At 50.2% G+C, this 15,268-nt stretch overlaps 1 protein-coding gene across 1 annotated transcript in view; it reads left to right on the forward strand.

The window, feature by feature from the left end:
- Positions 1 to 15,268, forward strand: part of CAMTA1 (calmodulin binding transcription activator 1) — an 890,922-nt gene that overhangs the window by 208,052 nt on the left and 667,602 nt on the right. The gene's annotated exons all lie outside the window — the stretch shown is intronic.

The following is a 15,268-nucleotide window of genomic DNA, read 5'->3' on the forward strand; positions in this document are numbered from 1 at the left end:
AGTTACTTTCAAAGTCGGTTTCTCCGCTTTCCCGCCCTGATTTGTTAACCTTCCCCCATGCCTGCTCCTCCTTTTGCCCAGTGGGCTGCCAGCGAGTCCCAAGTCTCAGCTCAGTGTTGTAAAGTGGTCAGGCTTGTTTCAGAAAGAGACTTCGTGGGAAGCCACAGACATGTTTTTATAGAATCCCAGTGTCTTCGGGCAGGAAGGAACTTTGGAGGTGACGGGTCTTGTTGGTCTCAGATGATCTTATGTTTGACTCACTAGTGACTCATTTAAGGAACTCAGATCCCATGCTGATGGGAAAACCCTCACACTTTCTTTTAGCTGCACACTTAAATATTTACAGTTATTTCTTATTACCTTTCTAGTTTCTTTAAGTTTTAAGGACCTGGATATTGGAGTAATAGTGTTGGATGATAATCTGATGGGAAGTTCTTAATTATCACGAAAGCCCCGAGTCTTCACAGCACTCCCCAGCACCTCCTCATTGCTGACCCTCTATGCCCCACGAGAACGGGATTTTGTCTTTTGTTCACTGCTCTCCCCTGCTGCTCCTAGGACCATGCTCTCAATACGTATTTGCTGAAAAAACAAGTGACGTAGTTTAGAACCTTACCCCTGAAGCCCTTCTCTTAGCTCCATCCTGAGCTTGAACACTTTCAAGGCTGGGGAGCTCACCATCTGGCACGGCGACCTGCCTGCCATTTCTGAGTGGTATAAATAAATGGTCAGGAAGTCCTGTCTGTTGAGCTTAAATGATTCCCGTTGAATATATATTAGCCCTGCACCTGTCCTCCGGAACCACAGAGAATACCTTGAATCCATCTTGTCCATGACAGCACCTCTGCCTTTGAAGACAGCATTGTGGGTGCCCTTGGGTGTCTCTAATGAGCAAATATCTCTTGTTCTTTCCACCTTCTTCACAGGACTTGCTGTTGCTCTCTGCTGTCTGAATCATCCTTCTCTGGGTGAGCTCTTTTTTCCAGCTCTGCTTTGAATTGTGGTAGCCAAACCAACACCAAACCACGAATGTGGCAGCCGATCAGGGCAGAGGAGTGGCATTGCCACCTTCTTTTCATTGATGTTGTCCTCGCCTTAGCTCAGCCAAGGGAATGCCTTTCAAGTTGGTGCTCAGCTAGAACCCTTTTCCAAAGGACTCTCTCCCCGGTCCTGGACTCCAGCCAGGAGAGGTGCAGCCTCTTGACCCCTCAGCAAGGTGGGATATAGAATGGACGCTGGGCTGGGAGTCAGGAGACCCACCCACATTATGGCCTGGCGATGATGATCAAATGAAATAGCCTAGTGAAAAATGCTTTGAAAGCCATAAAGATGTCCAAGGCTCCCTATTACTGCCATGCAGCTGGTTTATTCTATTATAAATCCCTTGAGGTCTGTTTGAATTGTGTCTCAGCCTACCAGAAGATCAGCAGCGTCCTTCTCAATGATGTTATTCATGGGATTTCATAAGAATACTTTCTGTGACCTTATTCAAGCCGTCGATTGAAATGTCTCGTGTGGTAGGGTGGAGGGCAAAGCCTGTGGTGGGCTTTGGCCTCCCTCTGGGGTGACTGGGATCTATTATTCCCCACTTTGCAAGTTTGGTCATTCAACCAAGGATGAATCTCCCCACCTGTACCACCGTCTAATTTTCAAGGATACACGGGGACTTTGCTGGATGCCTGGCCGAAAGCTAGAGGCGCTGAGACGTACAGAATGCGAGTCCTATCAGTAGAGATGAGACGGTTTGTCATGACCCGCTCTGATGATGTTCGTCAGCTCCCGGTGGTCACAGCTTTGTTCTAAGCGCTCCCGAAACCTGTAATCCCCGGCATTTCATCACAGAGGACAAAATAAACAAGTCCCAGCAACTCCATGAAGGCACATGGTAAAGACCATGGTGAACTGCTGCTGATCTAACTCAGGGTCTCTCAATCTCGGCACTACTGACATTTTGGACAGGATAACTCCTCACTGGGGTGGGGGGCTGGCCTGTGCATTGTGGGATGTTTAGCAACATCCCTGTCCTCTACCTACTGGGTACCAGTAGTGCTCACCTCCAGCTGGGACAGTACAGAATGTCTCCCGACATTGCCAAATGTCTCTTGGGTGGAGAGGTGGGAGTGGAATTGCCCCTGTTGAGAACCGTGGGTCTAACTAAAAGAGAGAGGGCAGAAATATTTAGGACAATGATATCAATCATTACTACCATGTTTTCTGAACTTGGCTTCAGAATCACACTAGTTTGCTGCCCTAATTGTGTTTTGCAAAGGCCAGCATTAAAATGAGTTCATATGCTTTGATTTTGCTCTGTCAACATTGAGTAATGTGGTCCAGTAGCACGTTTGGTGACTGGGGCAGGCATGGGGGGGAACAAGATTGAGAATAATACTCGGGGCCTAGATAACTGGTTAGGTGGGTGTTCCACGAGAGAGCAACTGGAGTCGGACTTGACTCTTGGAGGAGATGTTGATGGAATCCCAGGTCTCATCGGTGCATGTCTATAGAGAAGGAGCTTCGGGACTTTGTTACTGTGGTCTGAGACAGCGAAAACAAATAAAGGGGGATCTCTTAAGGTCCTTTGGTGTTAAGAAATCACTCATGCAGGTAGGTTGGTGGTCAGGGGAGACCACACAGGTGCTTTGTTCAGAAGTTATTGTTTCCATTAGAAAGAGTAATGATTTTCATCTACCAGCAAGAATAAGCCTATGTTATCACAGGCTGAGGATGAGAATAATGGGAAATCTCCAACTTTACCAAAGTATCTGGTTTCTGCCCTGGGAGGTAATAGCGATTGTGAGAGGTGAGTCAAAGCCTGTCAAACAAGAGATTATTCATCATTATTATCTTTATTTTGAAAATTCACTCCCCAAAGGGTCCAGGCTGTGCTTTGCTTCTCGAAGGTACATCTCCACTTTAAAGTGTAAGCTGTTTTGAGATGATCTGAGCATAAGAATGCGTCCAGCTACAGAAAATAACTTCCCTAGCTTTTCTTTCTTTTTAATAAATTTTATTTTTGGCTGTGTTGGGTCTGGGTTGCTGCGCACGGGCTTTTCTCTGGTTGCGGTGAGTGGGGGCTATTCTTCGTCGCAGTTTGCGGGCTTCTCATTGTGGTAACTTCTCTTGTTAGGGAGCACAGGCTCTAGGCACGCGGGCTCAGTAGTTGTGGCACACGGGCTTTGCTCCGCGGCATGTGGGATCTTCCTGGACCAAGGCTCGAACCATGTCCTCTGCATTGGCAGGCAGATTCTTAACCACTGCGCCACCAGGGAACCCCCTCCCTAGATTTTCTTGAAATAGAAAATAGACCAACATGCCTAGGAAATGGGAATTATGGTGGCCACTACATTATTTTCTAGATGGATCACCTTACCAACTAAAGGCCCGTCATCGGGTTAATGGTGAAAAATTGTCTATTTGAAGAGAGAGTGATCGCCTAGGAGCAGAGAGGCCAAGTCTGTTTTTTTTTTTTTTTTCCAAAAATTGGGGTTTGGTATCAATTTCACTTGGCCTTTTGCATGTGGCAGCTGGGACCTCAGCTGGAGAACTTGGGTGGGAACCCAAAACTGCGTCAGGAAGGGGAGGCAGCTGCCCTGGACTGGCTTCCAGAATCCGACCCGGGCCTTGGCCCGTCAGCTGGACAGAGCTCAGGCTGTCCCGCCCTCCTGCTAGAATGTTCTCATGAGCCCACAGACCATTCAGAAATATGTGTATTTTGTTTGCTTTTTAAAAAAACTTGTGTTTTTATTGTGACGTTAAACATATACACAAAAAAGTGTGCCAAACAGGAAGTTTTTAACTGTGATATAGTTAATTTATCTATTGTTTTTCCTTTGCTGCCTGTGCTTTTGGTGTCGTATCAAAGAAATTATTGCCAAATCCAAAAAAAACCAAAACAGAAACAAAAAAGTGTGCCAAACACAACTGGGCAGGTCAGTGAAAGTGTGAAAAGCACCTATTTCAATAATGTGCCGGGACCTAAGAAGCCCCTCCCCAGCCACCCCCTCCTTAAAGACAGCCACTGCCTTGATTTCTAAAACGATCATTTAGTTTTGTCTGTTTTCTCAGATTTTTGAGCTTGAAAAGTTTTAAACCTACAGAGAAGTTGCAAAAGGGATATAATGAATACCTGTCCACCCTTCACCTCGATGGACTGACTATAACTATTTTGCCGCGTCTGCTTTTCTCACCTGAGAAATTCTTAGACGCCAACCTTGGAGCCAGGCTTCTGTGTCATCAGATTACATTCAGGTCAGTTTCCCAGACAGAGCCCTGACCAGTGCTGAGTACCCATTTGAGGCTCCTGGTGAAATGAAGAGGGTGGGGCCTCTTTGGAGCCCCCAGGAGTCCAGGTTCAGTTATCTGGGGAAAATGACCAATCAACCCATTGATGAATGAATTCATTAAACTCTCCCTCTCCCCTTTCTTCTTCCTGTCTTTTCTCCTTTCTTCCTTTCAACAGATACTTTCTGAACACAGAAAGTCTTCGAGTGCTAGGGTACAAGATAGGCAAGATGGGTCTGATCTTTGCCTTCATGGATCTTACCTACTGGGTGTGAGGGGGAAGCCTGATCATTATACACATAATGACAAAAAGTGTTTTACAGAGAGTAGAGGTTAGTTAGGAAGGGGACCAACCTAGTCTAGGAGGGTCAGGGTGGCTTTCTGTGGGTAGGAACCTCGAAACAGAAGGATGAGACTGTGCTTTGGAATGAACTGTGTCCCCCCAGATTCACATGTTGAAGTCTTAACTTTCAGTGTCTTTGGAGGTGAGGCTTTTCTGGGGGTAGTTAGGGTTAGATGAGGTCATGGGGCCCTCGTGATGCAATTAGAGTTCAGAACAGAGTTCACTCTCCACCATGTGAGGACACAGGGAGAAGGTGGCAGTCTGCAGTTCAGGAACGGGGCTTCACCAGACACCTGCCACACCTTGATCGTGAACCTTCTGGGCTCCAGAACTGTGATAAAATTAATTATTTTTTAAGCCACTCAGTCTATGATATTTTGTTACAGCAGCTAGAGCAGTATAAGACTGATGGCATCATGCAGGAAAGAAGGGGGAGAAGAGGTTTCCAGCCAGGGCTAGCACAAGCCCTATGTACTCAGAGTGCTGTAAGCCGTTCTAGCAAGTGCACTGAGCACTCAGACGCACACAGCCATTCACAGAGCCTGCACAACTGGACACAGGGTCTGGAGGAGGGTGCATCCCTGGTGGAGTGGCAGCTGTAAGAGCTGGCTGAGTAGGAGATGGTGCAGACCAGACAGAGGCAGGGAGTATGATGGAGGAAGAACACAGGAAAGAACACTTTCTTGGTAGGCCAGGGAAAGTTAGAGGAATTTTGACTAAGGTTGGCCTGAAGCATTTGGATGGTGGAGAAGAGGGTGGGGGGGGGCATGTCAATGCTGTGTTCTGGGCTTAGCTAGACTTGGAGAAAATCTGGACATTGCTTCTTAGACCCGCCCACAGTGTTTGGGTTTGGAAACTTTCCAGATTTAAATCTAGTCTTGCTTTGGGCAATGAGATGTCTTCAAATTCTCCTAAATCTGTTCTTAAAACCCTGAATAGTGAGATCTGGTAAGCAAAGAGGTTTTTAAGAATTGAGTTTACTTTTTCCAATTATAAACTAATATATGCTTATTACAGAAAATTCAGAAAGTATAGAAAAGTAGAAAGAAAAAAAATAAGTGGTTGTGTTTTACTGACGTGTGGCATTAGTTCTAGAAATTTCATTGAGTGGAAGATGGCAGGCTTTATTCCTTTTATTTCTTGTTTGATGAAAAAATCCCCCATAAAAACCAAGCCCTGTGCTCCTTTCAGAATCACCCTGAGGCTCAGGCATAACAAATTAGCTTAGTAATTACAAGGAAAATGATACAGCTGAGAAGAAGTTCCCCATCCCTAAGGCAAGCTCAGGAACACAGTTGGGGGGTGTGAGATGGTGACAACCATCTCCAAAGCACTGAGCTGGTTGAGTCCCCCACGGGCCACCACTGGCACTGGGCAATTGCCATGACTGAGATTGGATCACCCATCATGGGGGATGGTCTACACCTGACACATCTGAGTTCACCTCCAGGGTGGAGGGCAGAAGCCTGTCTCCATCTGAGCTGCAAGATTTCTCTTTCCTTCCTCTCCACATTCACATTCTATGACTTCTCCTTCAACCTCTTTATGAAGTCAAACATTGGAAATGTATAATTTTTAGTTTTCCTGGTCAGAGGACATATTTACTTTGGTTTACATCCCCTTTGCTTCCAGAAGGATTTGTCATGGCTTGTTATAAAATTCACTTTTCATCAGGGCTGCCACATAGAAGTAAAAACTAAAAATAACAGTATTCCTAATATTACTGTAATTTATGTTTAGCTATGAGTGCCCTGGTAGCAGGAGGAAACGATGATGGTGCATGATTATTTGTTTAGGTGGAAACAGATCAACTCAGAGCACAGGGCCACTCTGTCACTAAGCCCTCCGCGGAGATGATTGCCCAGGATCTTACCTGAGGGATGTTAAGCAAGATAAAGGCCCCTGCTGGGCCTTATATGGCTTAGAGCACATGTGTGTTTCCTGTAACCATCTCTTAATGAGTTGTGGCCTAATAGAACAGGACTTGGGAAGTGAGGGGTCTGAAAACAGGGACCCCTGCTAGGGACCAGTGTGCTGAGTGCTCATGGTGAGTAGCCATGTGCTGGAACCCTTGCATGTGCTGATGGAGCTTCCAGTCCAGTTGGGGAGGTGGGACGTCACTCCTAGGTCCTTCCCTTGTTCAAGACCCCTGAGGGTATTCCCACTTCCCACTAGAGGAACTAGTTCAAACTCCTTAGGACTCCTTTCATGGTCCTGATGGCTGGGACTCAGTTTACCTTCCTGCCTTTAGCTCTCACCCACTTCCTCCTCACCCTGCCCTTCACCCCCTGGGGCAAAATAGCTTTGGCAACTTCTTGGGAGCGTCCTGCAACTCACTGTTCCAGGGTTGGCTAGCCACGAGCAGCTGATGGGCACACTTGGGTCCCAGTGATCGTCCTACTGTGGGAAGCCCCTGGTGGGAGACCAGAGGAGTCTTTTGGGTGCTAGTCTCCTGGCTGGCTCGCCGAAGTCTGCCGGCTTCCTGAATAAAGCATCTTTCTTTTTCTACCAACCCTCATCTCTTGGACATTGACATTTGGGTGACGAGCAGCTGAACCTGAGTTCAGTTCCGGCGCTGGCTGGTAACACTTCAGTCCCACTGCCCTGGGATGCCCAGCTCTGTGTCCTTCCCGAAGGCCCCTTGGTGGGCTCCCAGAATCCTGCTTCTGTCCTTACAGCACCAGTGCCTGCACTGCCTCTGTGCTTGTCCACCCGACCCCCTTACTAGGTTGTAAACTCCACAGAGAGAGAGGCCGTGGCTCTTTCCACTTGTTTTCCTTCCCCTAGGCCTTTGCACTTAATAGGTACTTAATTCCTGTTAGCTGAGTTGACCCACAAAGCCCCTAGAGTTTGCAAGACCTGAAAAACAGCATCCCACACAATTAGTGCACAAAGTCCTGAGTGCAGACAGACACTCAGAGGGGACAAGAGGGAGGCCTAGGTGGGCACCCCTTCCTCATTCAGGAGGAGGAAAGGAGGGCTTTGAAAAGGAAGACTTGGAGCCCTGCCTCTGTCTGTGTGTTTCTCTGGCAGCAGGATTTGGAAAGCAGGGCAGTGATGGAGGGTCAACCTTGTGGTCAGTGCCATCCAGGGCACCCTGGGAGTAGGAGGAAGGTGCCAAAGGAGCCAGCCTCTTAAGGAACCTTTAATTCCTACCTGGGGCCTCAGATTTATTCCAGCGAGAGTCTCTTAGAGCCAACCATGGGGATACGAGATAAATGCTGGCTGAGTCATGCAGAGAAACAGCAAGCACAGAAATGAGAGGAGGTAAAGGGAACTCTGAGCTGGAGCCATGGGCAGAGGTGTGAAGGGACCCTGATGGTGACAGGAGGGTGGTGGGGGGCACAGGCAGACACAGCCCTTGCACAGAGCATGTGCTGAATAAAACTTCAGCGGCTTGTTGATTTCTTGCTTTAACTGACATGAACGGGATGCCAGGGAGAATCCGGACAGGCCAGGGATGAGCTTGGCTCTGTGTGGGGCAGGAGATGCACCCGTCCCAGCCAGAAGGTCTGTGAAGAAACAAGGAGCTGGGTCTGGCCAGGAGGGCACATTCTAACCCCACATCTACACAGAATCAGTAGAACTTTTACAAGTTGATGACTTTGTCTTGACTGTTTAAATTTCCTAAGGCATTGGGTCCCCTTACGAGTGGCTCTGAAAGGAATTGCATTGCTAATAAATGCAAACTGTAAAATATTCATTTAAGATGATTATTTCATATTATTGAGTAAGTGTAGAAAGAATTAACTTTCTGCTCACTTATGGTAGAATTCATAACTATCTGAGCTATCTAGTGAATTAAATGTTTAACCAAATTTATATGCTTTAAGTGACCTAAAGATAAATGTTATGGTTTAGTGCTGGAGATGAGACCAAGGGAAATAAACAGATGCTTCAGGCCTCCTGCCAACCTTCCTGGGTGAGAAGCCCTTGGGAGGCCAGACAGCCTCCCAAGGAATTAGGGTTAGGGGTCAGCAGGGGCCGCTCATCCACTAACCCTGGGCAAGGGGGCCAAGGGTCACATCCCCTTCGCCATGGTTCTGCCTTTTCCCCAGTGGTGGCCGTTCATGGATGGGAGGGAGCAAGGAAGCTGGCGGTTCCCTTTTGGCTGTGTGACCTTGGTCAAGGTCGTATCCCTCACTGAGTCTCAGTCTCCTCGTCTTCACCCTGGCGTGACAATCCTTATTCCTCAGGGTGGTGTAGGGATTTGATTGCATAACCTGGATCCAGTCCCTGGCCCACAGACTGCAGTGCAGGTGGGAGAGGCCCTCAGAGCTGTCTGTCTGAACCCTCTGCTCTTGGGCAGCATAGGGATGGGCAATTTTGGTGGAAATCAGAGCTTGGGGAATTTCTGCTGTATCTCTCGGGCTGGCTTTACTCTTTTTCCTCTTCCTCCCTTTTCTTTCTGCTTTTTCCTCCCCCAGTTCAGCACTGGTCCTGCTTGCGGAGGGAGGCGGGGCTTAGCCAGGACTGGGGAGGGGACCTTCCTGTTTCCCTCCTTGCCTGGAGCCTCTCAGGAGCCCAGGCAGATCTGGGGTTGGGCCAGGCCTGCTTCCCCAGGGCCTGGTGGGATGGGAGGTATGGGGGCTGGAGGGGGCTCAGGCAGAAGGGAGCATGGAAGCTGTGGTGGCCTCTTTGGGGCAGGCTAGTCTGTCTGCAGGGACAGGCCAGAGCTTGCACCTGGGCCCAGGTGCAGGTACCAGCAGAGGATGGCTTCTGCTGGCCAGTCCTTAATTTGGGGGCAAAAGTTCTAGCCCCAAACATCACAACCGCTGTCCATACAGCATCCATACAGACACCTCCTGGTTTGGAACCTGCTGTTGTGTGCGCGAGCGCTAGCTACTGATTTCTGTCTTGGCCCTGTCCCTTCAGAAGGAATCCACCACAGACTTCGTGGCTCCTTGGCAATGTTGGGGTCGAACTGGCGGTTAGACGTTCCAGTTTGGATTGTGTTACTTGGCTATGAAAACTCTTCAGATGCTCCAGCTGCCCTTACACTAAGCCTCTGGACTTCTTCCCAAGTTTCTAGCACCGTCTCTGGCCCTTCCCCATGCTCTCTGTTCTGCAGATACCAGGTCCTCCCTCAATATGACACACAGGCTCACACCTTCTCATCATTCAGGTCTCAGCTGGAACCTCCTCAAGGGGTGACCACTGATCACTCTGTTTAAATCAGCCCCTCCCCTGTTCTCTGTCTCCTGGCACGTTTGTTTCCTGCAGGACATTTATCTCAGTCTGTAGCTATTTTATTGTTTTGTTCCTTTCCTTTTTGGTCTATTCTCCGCTGGAGTGTAAACTCTGTGAAGGAGGAGACTCCACTGTCCTGTTAATATGTGTTGTCTGAGACCTTGTCCTTCCCAATAGTCACCCCTCCTTCCAGTTCCCCCAGGCCCCTGGGACTGCAGACTGTGGACGCCCGGGCCCTCTTCCAGCCTCGCCTCCTTGTTTCTCACTTCATGCCCTCCTTGACTAAATGCTCAGTCATGCTCTTTCTGACTCTGCCCCTTTCTCCACCGCATTGTTCTCACTTGGTGAAGCCACAGCCCGGCTTAAGTCTGCTCCTGCCTGCTCCTCGCTTGGCCGGTGGGCTGGCCGCACAGTTCCGTGTTGCTGCCCAGAGGCACCCGTGGTCCCCTATCTGCTCTCCGAGGCAACTCGTATACCGCTGCTCCATTTCCTCCAGCCCCCAACACGTCTCCTGCCCTCTCTCGGCCCACGACCTTGCTAACCAGACACCATCACATAGAACTTCCTCAGGCTCCTCCTGCCAGACCTGCCAGCTCCTGCTCCTGCGCCGTGAACGACCTTCTCCACGGTTACCGGGAGGCCCTGGCTCTGTCCTCGCTGTTCTTCTCCACCCTCCCAAGCATCTGTTTTTCTCTCCTGGATCTTCCCGTCAGCATACAAACGTGCCATGATTCCTCCCATCTTAAAAATATCCCTCTCGATGTGGAGAAATTGGAACCCTTGTGCATGGCTGGTGGGGATGTAAAATGGTGCAGCTGCTATGGAAAACAGTATGACTGTTCCTCAAAGAATTAAAAATAGAATTAGCATATGATCCTGTAATTCCATTTCTGGGTATAGACCCAAGAGAACTGAAAGCAGGGTCTCAGAGAGGTGTTTGTACACCCGTGTTCACGGCAGCGTTATCCACGTTAACCAAAAGCTGGAAGCAACACAACTGTCCCTCAAGGGTTGAATGGATAAATAACATGTGGTAGGTCCATACAGTGGAATATTATGCAGCCTGAAAAAGGAATGAGGTTCTGACACCGGCTACAACATGAATGAACCCTGAAGACACTGTGCTCAGGGAAACAAACGAGTCCCCGAAGGACAAGTACTGTATGATTCCTCTTTTATGAGTTACTTAGAGCCGTCAAAATTCATAGAGACCGAAAGTAGAAGGGTGGGTTCCAGGGGCCGGTGAGAAGGGAGAATGGGGCGTTCGTGTTTGCTGGGGACAGAGTTTCAGTTTTGCAAGATGAAGAGTTCTGGAGATGGATGGGGTGACGGTTGCACAGCGGTGGGAATGTACTTAATGCCAGCGAACTGCACACTTAATACGGTTAAGATGGCAAAGTGTATGTTATGTGTATTTTACCACAATTAAGAATTTAATAAAAGTAACATACAGAAGCTTGGAAAGTCTAGAAAGTTGTGAAGAAGAAAATTAAAATACACGCTTCCTCCCTTGACCCCGTTCTCCTCCAGCTCTGGCCCATCTCTCTCCTCTTTTACGGTGAGGCTCTGGGAGAGGTTCCTTCGCCCTGTAGGGCCTGCTGATCCCCGTTCTCCCGAGAGCCCTCCATGTTCTAAGGCCACCTGTGACCTCCACCCTGTCGGCCCCATGGTCTGTTCTCCGTCACCTCCTACCCGCCCACAGCACTGGGCTCTCCTCGCCACACTCCCTTCCCCTTCCGCCCCGGCTGCCCCTGGACTTGCTTGGTTTCCATTCACCTCTTGGGGCTCCTTCTCTGCGCTTCCTTTCTTTTCCTCCTCGTCTCCCCTGCTGTAAACTTTGTAGCGCTCCGGGCTCTGCCCTTGGAATCCCTGTGTTTACCACTCACACCTGCTCTTGGGCTTCTAAATACCACCAGACTCGCTGGTCCAGCCGCTTCTCTGATGCCTCCCCTTGTTAACGGTCCAAAACTCAACTCCTCTGATTTCTCCCCAAATCTGCTCTTCTGATTCTCTCTCCCGTCTCTGTTCACGCCAACCTCAGTCTTAGGCCAAAAGCCTCGGGGACATCTTCGAATCCTCTCTGTCTCTCCATATCCAACCCGTCCACAAGCCTGTTGGCTCTGCCTTTGAAGGCAGTCTCATGTCTCCCACCTTTTGACACACCCACGTGGCCAGCGTCCCTCGCTTGGATGGTTGCAGCCTCCTCCCTGCTGTCTTCTGCCCTTGTCCTTCCTCAGACTCTCCTGCCCTGGCAGCCAGAGTGATTGTGCAAAGATGAAGGGCACCCTGCACTCCGAGCCCCCAGTGGCTCCCATCTCACCAAGAGCAAGGGGCAGAGTCCTTCCGCTGAGCCCCGGCCCCTGGGCGCCTGGCCCCTCTTTTTGCCTCTCCCCTCCGTTCCTGCCCTGTCCCCTCCTGCCCTCTGCTCCAGCCACGCCGGCCTCCGTGCTCACTCCTCCTGGTTCAGGGTGGCCAAGCAGGCTGTTTGCATTTGCCTTTCTTTCTTTTCCTTCTTGCATTGCCAGCTCCCGCAATGCATGGTGCTAGAGATGCTGAGCATCTTTTCATGTGCTTGTTGGCCCTTTGTGTGTCTGCTTTGGAGAAAAGTCTATTCAAGTCCTTTGTTCATCTTTTGAGTTGGGTTGTTTGGTATTTTGTTATTGAGTTGGATGAGGTTTTGGATGAGCCTGGTTTGCCTGTGAGGCCTAAAGAAGTTGCATTTTATCCTGGGGAGCAAGGGAGGAATGGAAGGCTTCTGAGCAGAGGAGTGACATGCTCAGACATGTGCTTTGGAATGCTTACCCAGGTGGTGGTACAGGATGGACCAGGCCGGGGAGAGAGGCAGGCAGGGATGGGTGTTAGGTGATGGACAGGGAGAGCCCTGTTGACAGAGAGACAGCAAAGGGAGGACCACACTAGGGCCATGTCCCAGATAGTGTCACCAGGCCTAGTGCGTGGAGGAGAAAGCCAAGAGGAAGTCTTCCTGGAGACCCTGTGCTGCTTCCCACGATGGGGCGATCCTCGAGGCTTCACAACGATGCTAGCGGAATAGCTATCCCTCAGGTGAGTCAATAGTTGGACTGCTTCATCTCGCTCATTCACAATGATCCCACCAGGTAGGCCTGGCTGTCCTCACCTCAGTGCGCAGGTGAGCAGGTGTGGCTCACAGGTGTTCTGCTCCTGGCTGCAGGTAACGGGTTCAGGATGGAACCAGGAGTTGAACACTGGGGTACCCGACTCGCTACCTCCCCGGTGTGGAGAGGGCCCTTCACAGTCTGTTGGTTCCTGGTATGTTCTTGGCAGTGAGGCCGGGGATGCCTTTGCAATTCTCAGCTTCCAGGAGCTGGTGGAATTTTCCGTCACGCGCTGCCTCTACTCTTCCAGACCCGAAACCAGCCCCTAATGCGACCCTCCTCAAGATTCCATTTCCTTAGGCCCAGACCACAAACGGTCGGCCGAAAGCAGCCTCCAAAGTCAAAGACGAGGAGGCCCGGCAGTGCAGCTGCCGCCAGAGGCGGGGCCGTGATCTTGGTCTATGGAAACCCAGCGCATTTGCTTGTCCTAAAAATACAGCTCTTAGAATAGACCGGTCCACGTGGGACGGGGGAGCCCGCCCATGGTGCAGGCGCGGCCGGGGGGATGGAGCCTGCTGGGCGCTGTGTGCGCTGGGCAGCTAGCTGTGCCCTTGGAAGGTGCCTGTGGTCTCACCCCATTGTGTGGGGAAGGCGAGGCCCAGGCTCTGTTCCAGGGGCTCGTGTTCCGGGGTGGCCCCATCCTTGCTCTTGAACCCCCCTCAGGAGGCAGTGCCCATTACCTGCTGTACGTTTGCACATATGGAAATCGGAATTGAAGCAGAACCTTGGGCTAGACCTTGGAAAAGCTGCAGACAACAGTTTTTGTTTTGGGTGTGAGGCTATAAATAGCCCAGGAGGCCTGAGGGGGGTGGAGATGCAGTCAACTGTGAACAAGCCGGAGACAGGCTCCTTTTCCCGGGAATCCCAACGCCCTCTAGAAGTGTGAGCTCATCTCTGCTTATTACACACCGCAGCAACAGTGCGGGTGGCTGCAGGGACCGGCCCTTCGGTAACTAAAGCCCAAACCAACTGCAGGTGGAAGTATCTGACCTCCCGTTTTAAGGCAGCAAGACAGAGTGTGAGCTTGGGCCCTTGCCTCCCAGCCTCGAATTATTTCTAGTAAACAGTTCCCAAAACGGAACCATCTTCTCTTTGATGCCATCTCCAGGCTCCTTGTCACTGGTGGGACTGGATGGGGTTGAGTGAGCTAGAGATTACACATTCTGTGTGCGATCTGGGACCTGGGGAAGCCGGGCCCCTCAGGGTCCTGTCTGGGAATCTTAACCTGGGACTTGTGGACAGTCTGCCACCCACAGTGTGTCCAGGGGTGAGCACCAGGGCGTTGAGGAAGGTCTGAAAATCGTTTGCATAACTCCATCTCTACGTGTCTTTTTCTGGAGAAGGAGTATGAAGCTTTTCTCCCTGATTTTTAGAGGCTCCCTGACTCACCAGGCACAAATTAAATGAACGTTAAATTTCCTTCCAGCCTGATCGTCTGTGGCCCTATTATTCCAAAGCAAGAAATTTTGAAAGTTATAGGAGCGCGTTCCCTCTCAGAACAGATGCTAGGCGTTTGGAAGTTTCCACTCCCACTGCCGCAGTGGGTTTTGCTAGATGGACCGGCACCTTGGAATCTTCAAGATTTCAAATCTTCAAAGAGGCTCTCATCTCCTGCTCGGTGAGCTGTGTTGTCCTCATGGCAAGTAACCCTTTCGTTGGACCGAATGGAGACAGTTAAATTCGACGTCTCCCCCTCTAGTGCATCCGCCACGTGATCCCACCGAGCGCCTTGGTCTGGCTTGTCCTCTGTGCCCGGAGCGTTGGCTGCTCCCTGTGTCCCAGTCCTGTCAACCTGCAGGGTCTGATCAGAGTCTTCCGATGGGACCGCAGCCAGACGTGGTCTGCCTCTCCTCTGAGTGCCCATCGTGTTATGTGTTTTCAATTTAAAAAATTTTATTTTTAAATTGTCATCATGTAAGATTGATTTTTTGGGGGGTGTGTGGTTCTATGAACTGTAACTCACATAACCAGAACTGCAGTCGGTGTGCAGAACATCCCTATCGCCCCAAACACCCCTTGGTGCTGCCCCTTTGTACCCAGTCCTGCCCCTGCCCAACCCTGAGGTCACTGAGATGCCCTCCATCCCAGAATCTGGTCTTTTCGAGAATGTCATACAGAGGCTGCCTCTTCCTCAGCCTGATGCCTCTGACATTCATCCAAGTTGTGTGTCTCCTTTTGGTGGCTGGGTACGAATCCGATTCCCACAGCACATTTGCACCTTCTCCTGGTGAATTTTACCTTCTTTTGTGCATGTCCTGTGTCGCTAGAACAGGGGTCAGGGTCAGTGTCTCATTCATTTTTCTAACCTTCCAAGTGCTGT

Source organism: Delphinus delphis, chromosome 1, assembly GCF_949987515.2.
Source record: "Delphinus delphis chromosome 1, mDelDel1.2, whole genome shotgun sequence".
Taxonomy (NCBI): Eukaryota; Metazoa; Chordata; class Mammalia; order Artiodactyla; family Delphinidae; genus Delphinus; species Delphinus delphis.